Genomic DNA, 16,807 nt, shown 5'->3' on the forward strand with positions numbered 1-16,807 from the left:
TGGTCTTCGCCGGGAGCCAAACCACAGGCACTCAGAAAAGTAAGAGACGCCGAGCGTGACTCTCGGCAAACACATATTAATGCCGAGAGTAGGCCTCGGCAAAAAGGCAACACTCGGCAAAGGAACTATTTGCCGAGGGCCAAGTGGCACCACACGGCAAAGTTTTGCCACGTGGAAGGCTGCAGGATGAAGACGAAAAAAGTTCCGGTGTGAAGTGTTTTTGCGCCACACTCCTATGGAAAAAAAGTTCATCGTGTATACAAAAAAATATATTCATCATCTATTCAGAAAAGTGTTCATCATGTACTTGAAAAGGTGTTCAACAGATATTTGAAAAAGTGTTCAACACATATTTGATAAATGTTCATCTTCTATTTGAGAAAGTGTTCAACACATATTTGATGTTGATCATGTGCTTCAAAAATGTTTACCGCGTATTTCAAAACGTGTGCATAAGAACCAAACAAACTACAGGCCTTTGATACAATAGTAATATGTTCGTACCTGAAGCCCGCGACATGGCAAGCCCCCCAATCCCACACTTGCCCGTCGTTGGAGCGCCGCACTTTGCCTCCGGCTGCCTTAACATGCGTCCTCTCGTCCGCCCGCTCCAACTATATCCACGCCTCATCAAGCTCAAAATTTGCCCATAGGAGAAAAAGACAATGTGCATGACGCGATTAATCTCACCTTGTGGTCCTCGGAAAACAGGATGCCAACAGGATGCTGCCGCGGGCCAGAAGCGCCACCAAGGCAGTGCGTCCGCCTCTTCGTCAGCCCCATCAACAGTCAGTGCATACGCCAGCTCGAAGCTCCGGTTCAGCCCTGCATCCCACGCACGACACTCCACCTCTTCGGCATTTCACACGCCAGCTCCTCCACCAAGATGGCGTGCATCTGTTCCCTGCACAGCGCCGACACCTGCACCGCCACCATGTGGGAGCTCTCCCCTTCCTCTAGGCCCGTAACGTAACCCTCTGACTCCTCCAAGGATGCGTAGTACCTGGACAAGAGAGGTGAGGACTGGACCTCACCTTCCTCCAAGGCCACGGCAGGGTTGGCTCCCGACTCGCCGGCGGCGCTGACCATAACTACAGAGGAAGACAGGAGCGCTCAGCTGTACTTCCGCTTAATTTTTGTAGAGGAAGACCGAAGCAGCAGAGGAGGAAGACTGCAGCGTTCCTGAAGCAGTTTTGTCTATAAAGAAACGCACGGATCGAGCACGCGTATCTTGAAATATTCACCGTGTACTTGAAAAACTGTCCATCACATATTTCTAAAAAAATGTTCATCACATACATATTTGCAAAAAACATGTTCATTGCATATTTCTGGAAGAAAATTTGGATCACATATTTGTTAAAAAGTGTTCAACACATACTTTCGTTTCTTCGTATATTGTATAAGATAGATATGTACAAAGCCAATGTTAATGCATGCAAACAAAACGTGTACGGATGTATCTAAAGTATAGGTAAATCTGACCCTGACCCCAAGGTTTGCTAAATCCTCCACCGGTCTCATTGACAATCACCTTTTATTTAACGAAACTGTGGTCGTTCGGAGATAGAGATTAGCTTGCTTAGCGGCGGCCCGCGGGTCGTTAAAAGTTTCTCCGCTGTGCTCTGGCCCGGGGCCGATCTGAGGCATGACCGTCTACGAGTTCATGAAGGTACGACGGGCGGTTCGGACCTGACGTGTGTTCCCAGGGATCTGATCTGGGGCGCTGGAATTATTTCACCGAGGAACGGCCGGCCGCTTTGGCTGTCCATCATCTACGGTGATATGTGTAGCGGACGTGGCGTTTCTAGAGAGTACCGTGTCCACTCTAGGCCTCATGATATGTGTAAGTTCCCGTTGTTATTTTTTGCTCTTCTGTGAGTCTCTCTGAGGTCCCTGTCTGAGATTGATTGTTGTCTCTTGTCTGTCTGTGGTCGCTCGGCCCGTTCCTGATTGCAACAATTTCTGACTGTGGTCGCAAGGTCGTCCCGTGCCAGGCTTAGGCAATACTTCTTTCTTTCCGTAAATAAATATAAGAGATCTAAACGACTTTTATCTTTTCTTCTAGAGGGAGTACTTGTTGTATGAGTGTGCCTCGGAACAACTTGTATCCAAACCACACGACATGGCAAGCATTCCGCACACGCGCAGCTGCCCGTCTGCGGGGGTGCACACTTCTTCTCCCGCTACCATCCCAACCAGCGGCTCTAGCTAGATCTATGCATCAAGCTCAAATTCGTATAGCCAGACGATACCAAAGGAGAGAAAGGCAATACGCATGACGCGATTAATATCACCTTGTGGTTCTCGGAGTGTGGCTAGGCGTTACCAGCGCGGCAGAGCACGGCGCGCGAGTCTCCACAGGTGGCGATGAGGTTTCTGGCGCGCACCAGGAGCTCCACCACGATGGTGGGTGGACCCCATGATGGGCCATCCCGCTTCAGCGCCGCCTCCCACGCACGACGCTCCGCCTCGTCAGCCTTTTCCGGGTGCTCCTTCGGGTAGTCTGTTACCGTGCCTACCAGCTCCTCCACAAGTATGACGTGCATCTGGTCCCTGCAGAGGGCCGACACTGCACCACGATGTAGCAAGCAAATCAAAGGTGTAGCGGAAAGAGCGTGGATGGTGCCGACCATTAGACCTGGAGGTGGCTTGGAAGGTTACCTGGGGGTCGCCGTGGCCGTCGAACACGGCAAAGAAGTTCATGGGGTAGCTATCGGCCCGGGCGCAGCGATATGGCATCCTCGATACCCTTTCGCGGATCCATCCCCCACTCCGACACGGACCGAAAAGAGAGGGACCACACTGCCGCCGCCGCCGCTTCAGCTGGCAGCACCGCGGCAGGGGCGCCAGCACCACACCCGATCCATCCCCTTCCTCGGTGCCTGTCAGAAACCCCTCCGGCTTCGACGATGTGTTGTACCCGGATGAGGGCAGTGGGGACTGCGCCTCGCCTTCCACGGAGGCCATGGCGGGGGCGGCTCCCCACTTGCCGGCGGCGGGAACATTGTTGACACCCGTGTTGGCCATAACTACAGATCGACGATCACTAAAGGGAGCAGATTGATTAGAATAGGCGAGGGCCCTAAAGCAGAAGAGAATTCGCTACCAAGCAAGACTTGTGGGAAAGAAACGACCACATAAGGGGCGGAGTAAAGCTGGGGGATGAAGAAGAAAAGAAATCCGGTCTTTGGGAGCGAACCAGTTTTGTGTAACGGACACGATATATGGAATTGTGGCTACACGGCGGCAGGCGACAGACACATGTTTATCCATTTATTACTCGTAATTAATTTCTACTCGTTTTTAATATTTTAGCATTATTATCTTCGACTCCCTCCGTCCCATAATATAAGTGTTATTTACACTACTCTACTGTGAAAAATGCTCTTATATTATGGGATGGAGGGAGTATCTTTCATTTATTATTTTCTTTTCTTTTGTGGAAAAAACTTGATTACTCATTGATCAAACTGACATAGCCGATGACGCCCTCCCTCCCATGTGGCCCTCGTGTTGCCTCCCGGGCGCATCGGGGGCGATCTGATCTTTCATCGCGCCGCCTCACCTCGTCCCCCTTCCCTCCCTCGCCGCCACCAGAGACGGCCATCCGCAAAGCCCGGGCGGGTGCAGGGGAAGGTGGCGGCGGGGATCTCGGCGCCCGAATCAAAACATATTCACTGCGTATTTAAAGAAAGTTATTTGTATTTAAAAAATATTCATCATGTACTTAAAAAATGTTAATCACAAATTTCTGAAAAAGTTTGCATCACATATTTGTCAAAACAGTTATGCATAAAAATGACCATCATCTTCCGCTGAACCTGCACAAGCTCCGACGTCGACACGAAAGCCATTGGCCATACTGCCGCCACCGTTGGAGACATCTCCTTCCTCGACGTAATTTAGGGACGCCACTGAACCCTCTGATTATGTGTAGCACCTGGATAAGGTGTGTGGGCACCTCAGTAATTTAGGGACGCCACTGAACCCTCCGGTTATGTGTAGGGACGCCACTGAATCCAGTGGGTGTCATTTGTTTCTGAAATTTCATATGCGAGTAGAGTGGTAGATCATGTATGCGGAAAAAAAATTCAGATCTTTTGGAAAAAAGTCAGTACATATTTTATTTCTGAATTTACTATTCATAACGGGTGCATGTGTCGAACATGTCCCAAACAAACATGTTCATTGAAATCTCAAAAATTTAAAATTTCCCAAGCTGAACTGAGGTACGTATTTGGGGAGTGTTAAAAGGAAAGCATAAAAAATGGGAAACGACAGAAATAAAAACCTTCCAGTTTCACGGCATTAATTGGAATTGACAGCTCCCAACATGCGTTTAACAGTGAACATCACCCTCTGCAAAGCTGTCAGCAGACTTCGAAATCCAAAGAAAGAAAGAAACGCAGTAGTGCTTGCTGGCGCGTCCAATTAGTGCACACGAGGCCGGTCGAAACGCAGCGGCGCGCAGATCAGATCGAAGCCCCGAGGAAACCCTTCCCTTCCCAGCTTCAATCCCGTTTCCTGTTTCTGATCCAGCCCGCTCCTACGCGACGCGATCGATGATGTACAAGCTCGGTCTGAACAACCTATGCCAGCAGCCGCGGTGGGCGACGCCGGCGTACACCGACCGGTGCGAGGGCCCTGACCACGCGTCAAGGTTCCATTCCACTGCCGCAGTCAGGACCCACGCGAGGGTCCTCCGTCGGTGGCGCTGAGTTCAGCTGGCCAGAGTCTGGGTCCCGCACACTCATCCAGGCGCAGGACCTCGCCGCAAGGGCAGCCTTGGAGGACGTCGCCGCCAGGGAAGTGTTGGAGCACCCCTCGTCACCTCTGCAACTACTGACCGGTGAGTATGTATGCGCCCTAGCTAGCTAGATCTCGTTTTGTTCAAGATTTTAGGGCTCCTGTTAGCGCTAGATGCATGCGCCGTCGCCGCTCCGCCCCTCGGCAGCCACTTTCCGGTGAGTATGTTTGCGCCTTAGCTAGCTAGATCCTGTTTTGTTCAAGATCCTCGAGCTCCGGCTAGTGCCAGATATATGCGCCGTCGCAGCTTCTAAGTCAACTACGAAAGCAGACGTGAGACTACTCCTAAGAACCTGATCCGCCACGACTGATGGGGCCTCGTCGTGCTCGACAAGATCACAGAAGATTTACTTGCTAACAGTACATCCAGACTCTATACATATAAGTGGGTTACGTTGCCGGTTGTTTGCATACCACCATATATACTAGTAATAATGTACGTGCAATGCACGTTTATATTAGGTAGGATATTAGTTGCACGTTATATTAGGTAAGATATATCTATTGCACGTTGGTATTTGGTAAGATATCAATTACTTTTTTCGCAGGAATGGTAGGATAATAATTACATTGCAGATTTCATGGGAGGATAGCGTTGAGTCAAAACGTGTTTATAGCCAATTGCAGTGGTGGGTAATTAGAGCGTTAAACATGTTTGGTGCTCCACATTGGAGCGATTTAAACCGCTAGATAACATGATATGACGGTCAAGATGGTTTGGATCTACCCATTTAGGTCTTTTTATATTGGCATAGATAAGTGGTGTCAACTGTTAAATGAATGTTTAAGCCCTTTTGGTTGCAAGCTACTCTTTTGGGGCGGCCGGAGTGGGCGCCGTCCCAACATGACCAGGAAGAGGAAACGATTAATCATCTATTACTCACGTGTGTGCTTGCAAGGACAAGATGGGACTATTATCTGTGGGGCTTTGGGGCGGCCTGAGTGGGTGCCGCCCCAACATGATTCCCTCACCCTTGGCTGATCAGTAACCAAGGGCCTAACAACATGATCATAAAGGACCTTCGCACCATCTGTGGGCTTACAATGTGGGAGATCTGGAAGCACATGAATGCCGTAGGCTTTGACGGTGCATGGTTGTCCGTTGAGTTGCTGTTTCGCCGTATAAGATTAGAGGGTTTGGTGTGGGTGTCGGTGGGCCTACTGAAAGGGAATGTAAGCCCCTTCTTCAGTATGCTAGCAAGGCGGGAAAGTCGTGAGGAGTAGCGTGTTATGTTGCTAATGTAACTATGGTGGAGGCATTCTTTTGCCTTTCTTCTTAATATATGATATGCACACTCGTGCATATTCGAGAAAAATATTGCTAGCTACTCAGAGAGCGTCTAGTAGAAATGGATAGCTTATTGGCTATTGAAAATTATTCTTTTGTTTTTTATGTTCTCTTGACTGGCCTTTACTACCTATATAAATGCCCCTCATGCCAAAAATTGATTTGATTTCTTTTTCGTGTCTATCACGCCGTTGTGACGTTTTTATTCCTGCCACTAAAAATGTTCATGATGATCGTTTACACATGTTTCTTCTATATTTGTGGTACTCACTAATTTATTTATATATTGCAGAAATACATCTATCTTACAAGTCACAGTTACGAAATTATGCTGAAGACCTACAGAAAGATTTACATTTGTATAACACCACTCAGACTGGTCTGCATCATGAACCTATCTTCAAGTCAACGGTGACCATAGATGGGCGGACATCTGGAAGTCTGCAAGAATATGCTACAAAAAGGGAGGCAGAATCGGCTGCTGCGGCAACTGCCCTAGTGGCAATACGTCAAGAAGCAAAAAAGATAAGAGCAAATGCTTATGGTTTGTTTGATATTTTTTTTTTATTCTCATGGGAGGCATTTTACTTGCACCGTCTAACCTCTATATCAGCACTAACATCCTTTGGAATTTATATGTATTAGTAATAAACACATTCATCACCACCTTGGATTTCAATATTCAAGAACTGAGTAAAAACTGTATTGATTCACTCACTTCATTTAGTGAGAGTTGACAAACTGGATCTCTCTAAAATGTTCAGCATAAAAAATAACCCATGTCCCTCCAAAAAAACCCTCTTGTCTAAAAATTTAACCCAAACTAACCCTTTTGCTCAACACCAATTAGTCTGGTGTTCAACTTGGCTAGATTGCTACGATGTTTTGGCTCAATAAAAGCCTGCCAGAGGTTCAAACGGCACGTAATGCCCGGGGGGTGGATTGTAAACGGGCTGGGTAGGCCCACCAACTCCAATTTTGCGCCGTACATCCGCAAGTGTGTAGCATGTACTTGGATCAGTGAACGCCTCTAGCTCCCCCTACAACGGACGTGATACTAATTTGCAGAAGACGAGGAAGGCTGCAGGATGAAGAGGAAAAAATTTCTAGCGTGAAGTGTTTTTGCACCACACTCGTATGGAAAAAAAGTTCATCGCGTATATGAAAAAAATATATTCATAATGTATTGAGAAAAGTATTCATGATGTACTTGAAAAGGTGTTCAACGGATATTTGAAAATGTGTTCAACACATATTTGAAAAATGTTCATCTTCTATTTGAGAAAGTGTTCAACACATATTTGATGTTCATCATGTACTTAAAAAATGTTTACCATGTATTTCAAAATGTGTGCATAAGAACCAAACAAACTACACGCCTTTGATACAGTAGTAATACGTACGTACCTGAAGCCCGCGACATGGCAAGCCCCCCAATCCTGCACCTGCCCGTCGTTGGTGCGCCACACTTTACCTCCGGCCGGCTTGACGCGCGCCCTCTCGTCTGTCCGCTCCAACCATATCCACGTCTCATCAAGCTCAAAATTTTTCCAAAGGAGAAAAAGACAATGCGCATCACCGGCGGGGCAGAGCACGGCGTGGGAGTCGCCGCAGTTGGCCACCAGGATGCTGCCGCGGACCAGAAGCACCACCATGGCAGTGCGTCCGCCAAATCGTCAGCCCCATCCCCAGTGCATACGCCAGCTCGAAGCTCCGGTTCAGCACCGCCTCCCATGCACGACACTCCGCCTCTTCGTCATTTCCTGGGCCGGCCAGCTCCTCCCCCATGATGGCGTGCATCTGTTCCCTGTACAGTGCCGACACCTGCATCGCCACGTACCAAGCAAATCAAATGTGTAAGGTAGGGTGTTTATGTGTCGAGCACTCAACCTAGATATGGCGTGGAAGGTTTCCTAGTCTGGCCAAGTTAAGAAATGACTAGGTGAGGAGTGGGGAGGTTACCTTGGGGCCGCCATGGCCGTCGAAGACGGCGAAGAAGTGCATGGGCGAGCGGTCAGCGCAGGCGCAGAAGAACGGGCACAACCCCTTCTCCGATGCCGACCCGAACGCCATGGGCCACATGGGCCACATAGCCGCTGCCGTCGCTTCAGCGGGCTGTGCAGGAGAACCGCCACCATGCGGGAGTTCTCCCCTTTCTCTGGGCCCGTGACGTCGCCATCTGACTCCTCCAAGGATGCGTAGTACCCGGATAAGAGAGGTGAGGACTGGACCTCACCTTCCTCCAAGGCCATGGCAGGGTTGGCTCCCGACTCGCCGGCGGCGCTGGCCATAAATACAGAGGAAGACTGGAGCGCTCAGCTGTACTTTCTCCTAATTTTTGTGGAGGAAGACCGAAGCAGCAGAGGACGAAGACTGGAGCACTCCCGAAGCAGTTTTGTGTATAAAGAAACGCATGGATCGAGCATGTGTATCTTGAAATATTCATCGTGTACTTGAAAAACTGTCCATCGCATATTTTTAAAAAAAGTTCATCACATATTTGCAAAAAACATGTTCATTGCATATTTCTGAAAGAAAATGTGGATCACATATTTGGTAAAAAGTGTTCTACACAAACTTTTGATTCTTTGTATATTGTACAAAGCCAATGTTAATGCATGGAAACAAAGCATGTATGTATGTCTCTAAAGTGTAGGTAACTCTGACCCTGACACCAAGATTTGCTAAATCCTCCACCGGTCTCCCTGATAATCACCTTTTATTTAACGGAACTTTGGTTGGAGATAGAGATTCGTTTGCTTAGCGGCCGCCCGCGGGTCGTTAAAAGTTTCTCCGCTGTGATCTGGCCCGGGGCCGATCCGAGGCATGGCCACGCACGCCTCGGTCCACGAGTTGACGAAGGTACAACGGACGGTTCGGGTCTGATGTGTGCTCCTGGGGATCTGATCTGGGGTGCCGGAATTATTTTGACGAGGATTCTGCCGCGGACCAGGAGATCCACCACGGCGGTGGGTGGACCCCATGATGGGCCATCCCGGTGCCGACCGCCCCATCCCCAGCGCGTCCGCCCGCTCGAAGCTCCGCTTCAGCGCCGCCTCCCACGCACGACGCTCCGCCTCGTCAGCCTTTTTCGGGTGCTCCTTCGGGTAGTCTATTACCGTGCCTACCAGCTCCTCCACAAGTATGACGTGCATCTGGTCCCTGCACAGGGCCGACACAGCACCACGATGTAGCAAGCCAATCAAAGGTGTTGCGGAAAGAGCGTGGATGGTGCTGACCATTAGACCTGGAGGTGGCTTGGAAGGTTACCTGGGGGGTCACCCTGGCCGTCGAACACGGCAAAGAAGTGCATGGGGTAGCTATCGGCCCGGGCGCAGCGATATGGTGTCCTCCATACCCTTTCGCGGATCCATTCCCCACTCCGACGCGGACCGATAAGAGAGGGACCACACTGCCGCCGCCGCCGCTTCAGCTGGCAGCACCGCAGCAGGGGCGCCAGCACCACACCCGATCCATCCCCTTCCTCAGTGCCTGTCAGAAACCCCTCCGACTCCGACGATGTGTTGTACCCGGACGAGGGCGGTGGGGACTGCGCCTCGCCTTCCACGGAGGCCATGGCGGGGGCGGCTCCCCACTTGCCGGCGGCGGGAACATTGTTGACACCCGCGTTGGCCATAACTACAGATCGACGATCACTGAAGGGAGCATATTGATTAGAATAGGCGAGGGCCCTAAAGCAGCAGAGAATTCGCTACCAAGCAAGACTTGTGGGAAAGAAACGAACACACAAGGGGCGGATGAAAGCTGGGGGATGAAGAAGAAAAGAAATCTGGTCTTTGGGAGCGAACCAGTTTTGTGTAACGGACACGATATATGGAATTGTGGCTACACGGCGGCAGGCGACAGACACATGTTTATCCATTTATTACTCGTAATTAATTTCTACTCGTTTTTAATATTTTAGCATCATTATCTTCGACTCCCTCCGTCCCATAATATAAGTGTTATTTACACTACTCTACTGTGAAAAATGCTCTTATATTATGGGATGGAGGGAGTATCTTTCATTTTTTTATTTTCTTTTCTTTTGGGGAAAAAACTTGATTACTCATTGATCAAACTGACATAGCCCATGACGCCGTCCCTCCCATGTGGCCCTCGTGTTGCCTCCCGGGCGCATCGGGGCCGATCTGATCTTTCATCGCGCCGCCTCACCTTGTCCCCCTTCCCTCCCTCGCTGCCACCAGAGACGGCCATCGGCAAAGCCCGGGCGGGTGCAGGGGAAGGTGGCGGCGGGGATCTCGGCGCCCGGATCAAAACATATTCACTGCATATTTAAAGAAAGTTATTTGTATTTAAAAAAATATTCATCGTGTACTTAAAAAATGTTAATCACAAATTTCTCAAAAAGTTTGCATCACATATTTGTCAAAACAGTTATGCATAAAAATGACCATCATCTTCTGCTGAACCTGCACAAGCTCCGACCTCGACATGAAAGCCATTGGCCATACTGCCGCCACCGTTGGAGACATCTCCTTCCTCGACGTAATTTAGGGACGTCACTGAACCCTCTGATTATGTGTAGCACCTGGATAAGGTGTGTGGGCACCTCAGTAATTTAGGGACCCCACTGAACCCTCCGGTTATGTGTAGGGACGCCACTGAATCCAGTGGGTGTCATTTGTTTCTGAAATTTCATATGCGAGTAGAGTGGTAAATCATGTATGCGGAAAAAAATTCAGATTTTTTGGAAAAAAGTCAGTACATATTTTTTTCTGAATTTACTATTCATAACGGGTGCGTGTGTCGAACCATGTCCCAAACAAACATGTTCATTGAAATCTGGAAATTTTAAAATTTCCCAAGCTGAACTGAGGTACGTATTTGGGGAGTGTTAAAAGGAAAGCATAAAAAATGGGAAACGACAGAAATAAAAACCTTCCAGTTTCACGGCATTAATTGGAATTGACAGCTCCCAACATGCATTTAACAGTGAACATCACCCTCTGCAAAGCTGTCAGCAGACTTCCAAATCCAAAGAAAGAAAGAAACACAGTAGTGCTTGCTGGCGCGTCCAATTAGTGCACACGAGGCCGGCCGAAACGCAGCCGCGCGCAGATCAGATCGAAGCCCCGAGGAAACCCTTCCCTTCCCAGCTTCAATCCCGTTTCCTGTTTCTGATCTAGCCCGCTCCTACGCGACGCGATCGATGATGTACAAGCTCGGTCTGAACAACCTATGCTAGCAGCCGCGGTGGGCGACGCCGGCGTACACCGTTGGTATTTGGTAAGATATCAATTACTTTTTTCGCGGGAATGGTAGGATAATAATTACATTGCAGATTTCATGGGAGGATAGCGTTGAGTCAAAACGTGTTTATAGCCAATGTGGTGGGTAATTAGAGCGTTAAACATGTTTGGTGCTCCACATTGGAGCGATTTAAACCGCTAGATAACATGATTTGACGGTCAAGATATTTTGGATCTACCCATTTAGGTCTTTTTATATTGGCATAGATAAGTGGTGTCAACTGTTAAATGAATGTTTAAGCCCTTTTGGTTGCAAGCTACTCTTTTGGGCGGACGGAGTGGGCGCCGTCCCAACATGACCAGGAAGAGGAAACGATTAATCATCTATTTCTCACGTGTGTGCTTGCAAGGACAAGATGGGACTATTATCTGTGGGGCTTTGGGGCGGCTTGAGTGGGCGCCGTCCCAACATGATTCCCTCACCCTTGGCTGATCAGTAAGCAAGGGCCTAACAACATGATCATAAAGGACCTTCGCACCATCTGTGGGCTTACAATGTGGGAGATCCGGAAGCACATGAATGTCGTAGGCTTTGATGGTGCACAGTTGTCCGTTGAGTTGCTGTTTCGCCTTATAAGATTAGAGGGTTTGGTGTGGGTGTCGGTGGGCCTACTGAAAGGGAATGTAATTAAGCCCCTTCTTCAGTATGCTAGCAAGGCGGGGAAGTCGTGAGGAGTAGCGTGTTATGTTGCTAATGTAACTATGGTGGAGGCATTCTTTTGCCTTTCTTCTTTAATATATGATATGCACACTCGTGCATATTCGAGAAAAATATTGCTAGCTACTCAGAGAGCGTCTAGTAGAAATGGATAGCTTATTGGCTATTGAAAATTATTCTTATGTTTTTTCTGTTCTCTATTGGCCTTTACTACCTATATAAATGCCCCTCATGCCAAAAATTGATTTGATTTCTTTTTCGTGTCTATCACGCCGTTGTGACGTTTTTATTCCTGCCACTAAAAATGTTCCTGATGATCGTTTACACATGTTTCTTCTATATTTGTGGTACTCACTAATTTATTTATATATTGCAGAAATACATCTATCTTACAAGTCTCAGTTACGAAATTATGCTCAAGACCTACAGAAAGATTTACATTTGTATAACACCACTCAGACTGGTCTGCATCATGAACCTATCTTCAAGTCAACGGTGACCATAGATGGGCGGACATCTGGAAGTCTGCAAGAATATGCTACAAAACGGGAGGAAGAATCGGCTGCTGCGGCAATATTTTGTAAAACATTGCTTAAAATATTATAAGTGTATGCCCAAAAAAAGAATTTGCGTCGATAGAAATTGCTTGCGACAACAAAAATATATCATTGTTAGTTTCTATGCGCCTAGGCATAATGCATATGGCTATATTCCACCAACGTTGGCCACACACCCACCACCTGCTCCACCTTCGTGGTAAAGGAACACGTGCAGAACCATCAAAGTATGTGGTACACCTAGCAAGCGACATGGAGGACCCACGGGACATGCTAGCAACACAATGGAAGCACACCCGCTGGGATGACACAAACTAAAACATAGGCACAACGTAGAGACCAATTTTTTTCATTTAACTGATTTTTGATTATACAAAAATAAAGAGAAAATGAGATGAATTAGAACCTAGGTTGGATAAGGAAGTTATGGGGTCAATTCATGCAGTCGGCCGACGTGTTGTTGCATGTCATTGTTGTTCCCAAAGAGGTAATGCATTTCAGGTAAGGGCGGCAACAATAATCTTCTGAAGCTTGGTGTGGCAATCCTCCATGGGCGATGGGAACCGCGGCCATCTAATGTCGTAATGTGCCATCAGTGCTCTCTTGTAGTGGAAACGGTGATCCATCAACATGGGGTGCTACAGAGATGGCATGTCCTCGAGATTGAGGAACCACATGCGAGAAGAGTGAGATGGATAGCGAGCAGCCTAGATGAAGTTGACGCTCATGTTAATTAATTTGAGGCAAAAATGGAACAATAAGAGGGTTTAGTGGAGACGAAGTTCTCTAAGAGCGGCAGTTGGAAAAGGATTTGCCAAAAATTGTCAGCCATGGGATGAAATAGGAAATTAATGATCCATTGTTGGTTCACGAATTTCTTTGTAATAGAGGATATCCCGTGTTATTTCTTTGTAATGATCTATAGAGCGGCAGTTGATGAAAATTTTAGTTGATAACATGAGAACGAAAATTGTAGTGTCATATGACTTATTATATTGGATTATGTATAGTTGTAACTATATTTATTGAATATAAATGAAAAACATTTTCTCATGCATGGTTGAATGTTGTGGTGGCCCTTTTACCATGCATGAATGCATGGTGAGGTGGGCATTATCCTATTCATAGTTGTATGATGAGGCGGCATGGTTGCATGTTGTGAAAAATAAGTTAGTGACAATGACTCCCTTAGGTACATAGAATTAGACACAAGATACCTGGGAACAACTAATCAGGGGTATCCCCTTGCTGGGCTACCGGTGGCGCGCTTGGAACTTGTCACTTGTGGAGCACGGGGTAAGCTAGGGGCTCGCAGAGGAGCCAAGTGTTGTTTTCTCCCTTGTTTTTCTTATGAATTGCTTTCTACGTTTTCCTAGAAGCCCCGTACCCAAATTTCCCATGTTTGTAGTATAGTTCCGTTGTATTGACTAACTGATTAGCTACATGTTGCATTGAGGAGTACAAGTTGCTACAAGTCAGGAGTATAGGTTAAAACTGCAGCACATTTGTGCTTGGCATCTATAACATGCAAAGCACATGTGCGCTTGGCCATGAAGCACACATGTGTCTTCAACGTCACATAGTAGAGTTACTAAGTAGAGAGCAAAACTTACTCTAGGCACGAGTAGACTACCCACATGGGAAGTACAAGTATGTTTGAGTGTGAAATACAACTTTGTTACCATTGGAAGCACATGTTTATTATCTTTTGGAGTAAAAATTATGCTCAAAAATGATTTCGTCAAAATCTATTAAGATCTGATCTAATTTCAAATATGTCAATGCGGGGAACACAATGATGGAACCAGTTCATAATTTGGATGCTCAGGTTGCAAAATATTTTATTTTGGAATCCAGATCTCACGAAAAATAAACTGTACATCATCTCCCCAGCGTCCCTCTGTGAAAAAGTTCACCAAAACTTTAGCGCTACTTATCGCCACGAGAGTTCAGTGCTTTTCTAGGGGTATCCGTTAACAACGAGTTCCACCATCCAAAGTAGTTCCGTTTTTGTTTTGTGGAGCAACTACCTTGTTTCGTATTAGCCCATTAGGCCTGCACCCTGCTTCAAATTTGTAGTTACCACTCAAGCAAAAAAATGGGCCTAAGCCAGGTAATACCAGAGCTCTGGTGGGTGTAACACACAAGCACATTTTTGCTTGAGTGCTAAATGCAAACACCAAACTTGTATGAGATGAGTTCAGCAGGTTTGAGTGAAAACCACAAACAAAGCTACCACGGAAAAAACTAATGGGAACACTAAGCAATGAAGATATATGTGACCAACATTTTTTGTACATTTCTAATCATCCATGTCTATTATAAATCTCTAACCATGGCAATGTTTTATCCACATCAAATCTAAGCTGCAAAGGAGATGATGACCTCATGCAGTATTCCTAGCTAACCTCTCGCCTTCAGATCAAGTACGACAACACTAATGTCATCCTGGCTATGCTTGCAGATTGCCATGTTCTTTAGGAGGGTTGCAGCATTGTTGCAGCCAACCTCTTCCTCTTGTCTTATCAGTGCACCCCGTCTAGGAGCACCTTGGTTGTTCTTGTTTTCAAATTCTAGGCAGTTCCTCACGGCATTGCAGGCAATCTGGTTCTCGATGACATCCCACAAGCCATCGCTCGTGAGGATTAGGCAGTCGTCATCCTCTGATCTAGTCATCATGGTTATATCTGGCTCACATATAACTGCAGGCTTAAGGAGCTTGTGCCCTGCAAGTATAGTTTACTGTCATGAAATCGGATTCTAGAAGCATAAAATGAAATATTTACTAAACAAAAAGTATACTTCTTGTACAAATGAATGAACTTGTGAAAAATAAATAAAAAAATTGGAATAACTCTTTAGAAACTATTAAGGGAAACAACTCTCATATATTGATCGAAACCAAGAACAGAAATCTGATCATAAAAATTTCATAAAAACATCAATGTTCTACGCACATCCAGCAACATTCATTTGAATTTTATAAGGAATATGAATGCAACAATACATGATAACATCCTTGCTACATGTAAATTTGTTAAAATGATACAAATTCATGATTGTCCAAATGAAATATTATTTTATAAATGATATCTTCCGCCATTCTAGTTATACACAAGGTAACAATTGGTTTCAGCTATGAATGCCTTCAAATAATTTTCTACGTTACTATAGTGTTATGGATAATACACATCGTTTTTTATTCTTATACAAATAAACGTCTCCATAGGCAAACTACTCATGTATGCTAGATATTTAGGAAACTTGCACTAAGTAGAGCTATGGTTCAATCAAGGCGATGTGGCACCCCTCCCCTCCCTCCCTCCCCCAGCGCATCATCCGATTGGTGTATACCGCTTCGGAGCCGGCTAGGCATCCTAGCTCGCTGTCTGGGTCAACAGGCCAAATAATAGCCCGCGAGGGGCGAATTCGACCAAAAACAGGTTATTGTGCAAAAATATTTTTTATTTCCGATAGATCTTCAAATTTGCAAAGAAAACTCGATTTTTGGAAACAAAAATAGGGACAGGTCCCTAGACCACTATAAAATTACGAAAATATTTCGTATTTTTTAAGATTATTTGGAAAATTGACAGAAGGCGTTGGAAACTTCTAGAAAAAAAATTAAAATCGAGAGGAGGCTGATAAATTTTTTGAGAGGTTGTGTAAAATATGAGCACCCTTTAAGGTACTCTTTTCACATTATTTGGCAACACTTCTTTTATTCCTCACTCTCCAGGAGATATACAGAGGCCCAGGGAAGACTGAGAAAAATAGGGATACTTATCCCAAAAAAAATAAAAGGAGCCATCTTAGTCCCCCACGACTCATTCCCCATCTCCATTTTTAGCTATGTTTGAACCAGACCTTCCCCACCTCGAGAAAAGAATTCTCTTCCTTTCTCTCCTCTATATCTCTATCTCTCTATTTGTCTCTACCCTCTCTTCCCCAATGACACCCGTGAATGAAATCCTAGGGATCAAGAATTTCTCCACAAAGGACAATGCTGAAACTTGCCCCGGAGGACGTGAGGACTTGGAAATTCAAAGGTTTTACTCTCTTCTTCTCTAGGTTGCACTTTCTTCATCAACGATGGGTGTGGCTTTCCTTCCAGAAGTGGTGGACTCAGCCAATGACTTGTCCCCTCATCTCCGCTCCGGTGGTTTGGATTTTGGTCACGGGCCGGGGCGAAATGCCTGCATGGCTGGCCTATACTTGCAGC

At 46.5% G+C, this 16,807-nt stretch overlaps 1 pseudogene; it reads right to left on the reverse strand.

Annotated features, from left to right (window-relative positions):
* Positions 1–14,988: 14,988 nt before the first annotated feature.
* LOC125518183 overlaps positions 14,989–16,807 on the reverse strand; it is a 6,825-nt pseudogene continuing 5,006 nt past the window's right edge.

This window comes from Triticum urartu, chromosome 7, assembly GCF_003073215.2.
Source record: "Triticum urartu cultivar G1812 chromosome 7, Tu2.1, whole genome shotgun sequence".
Lineage (NCBI taxonomy): Eukaryota > Viridiplantae > Streptophyta > Magnoliopsida > Poales > Poaceae > Triticum > Triticum urartu.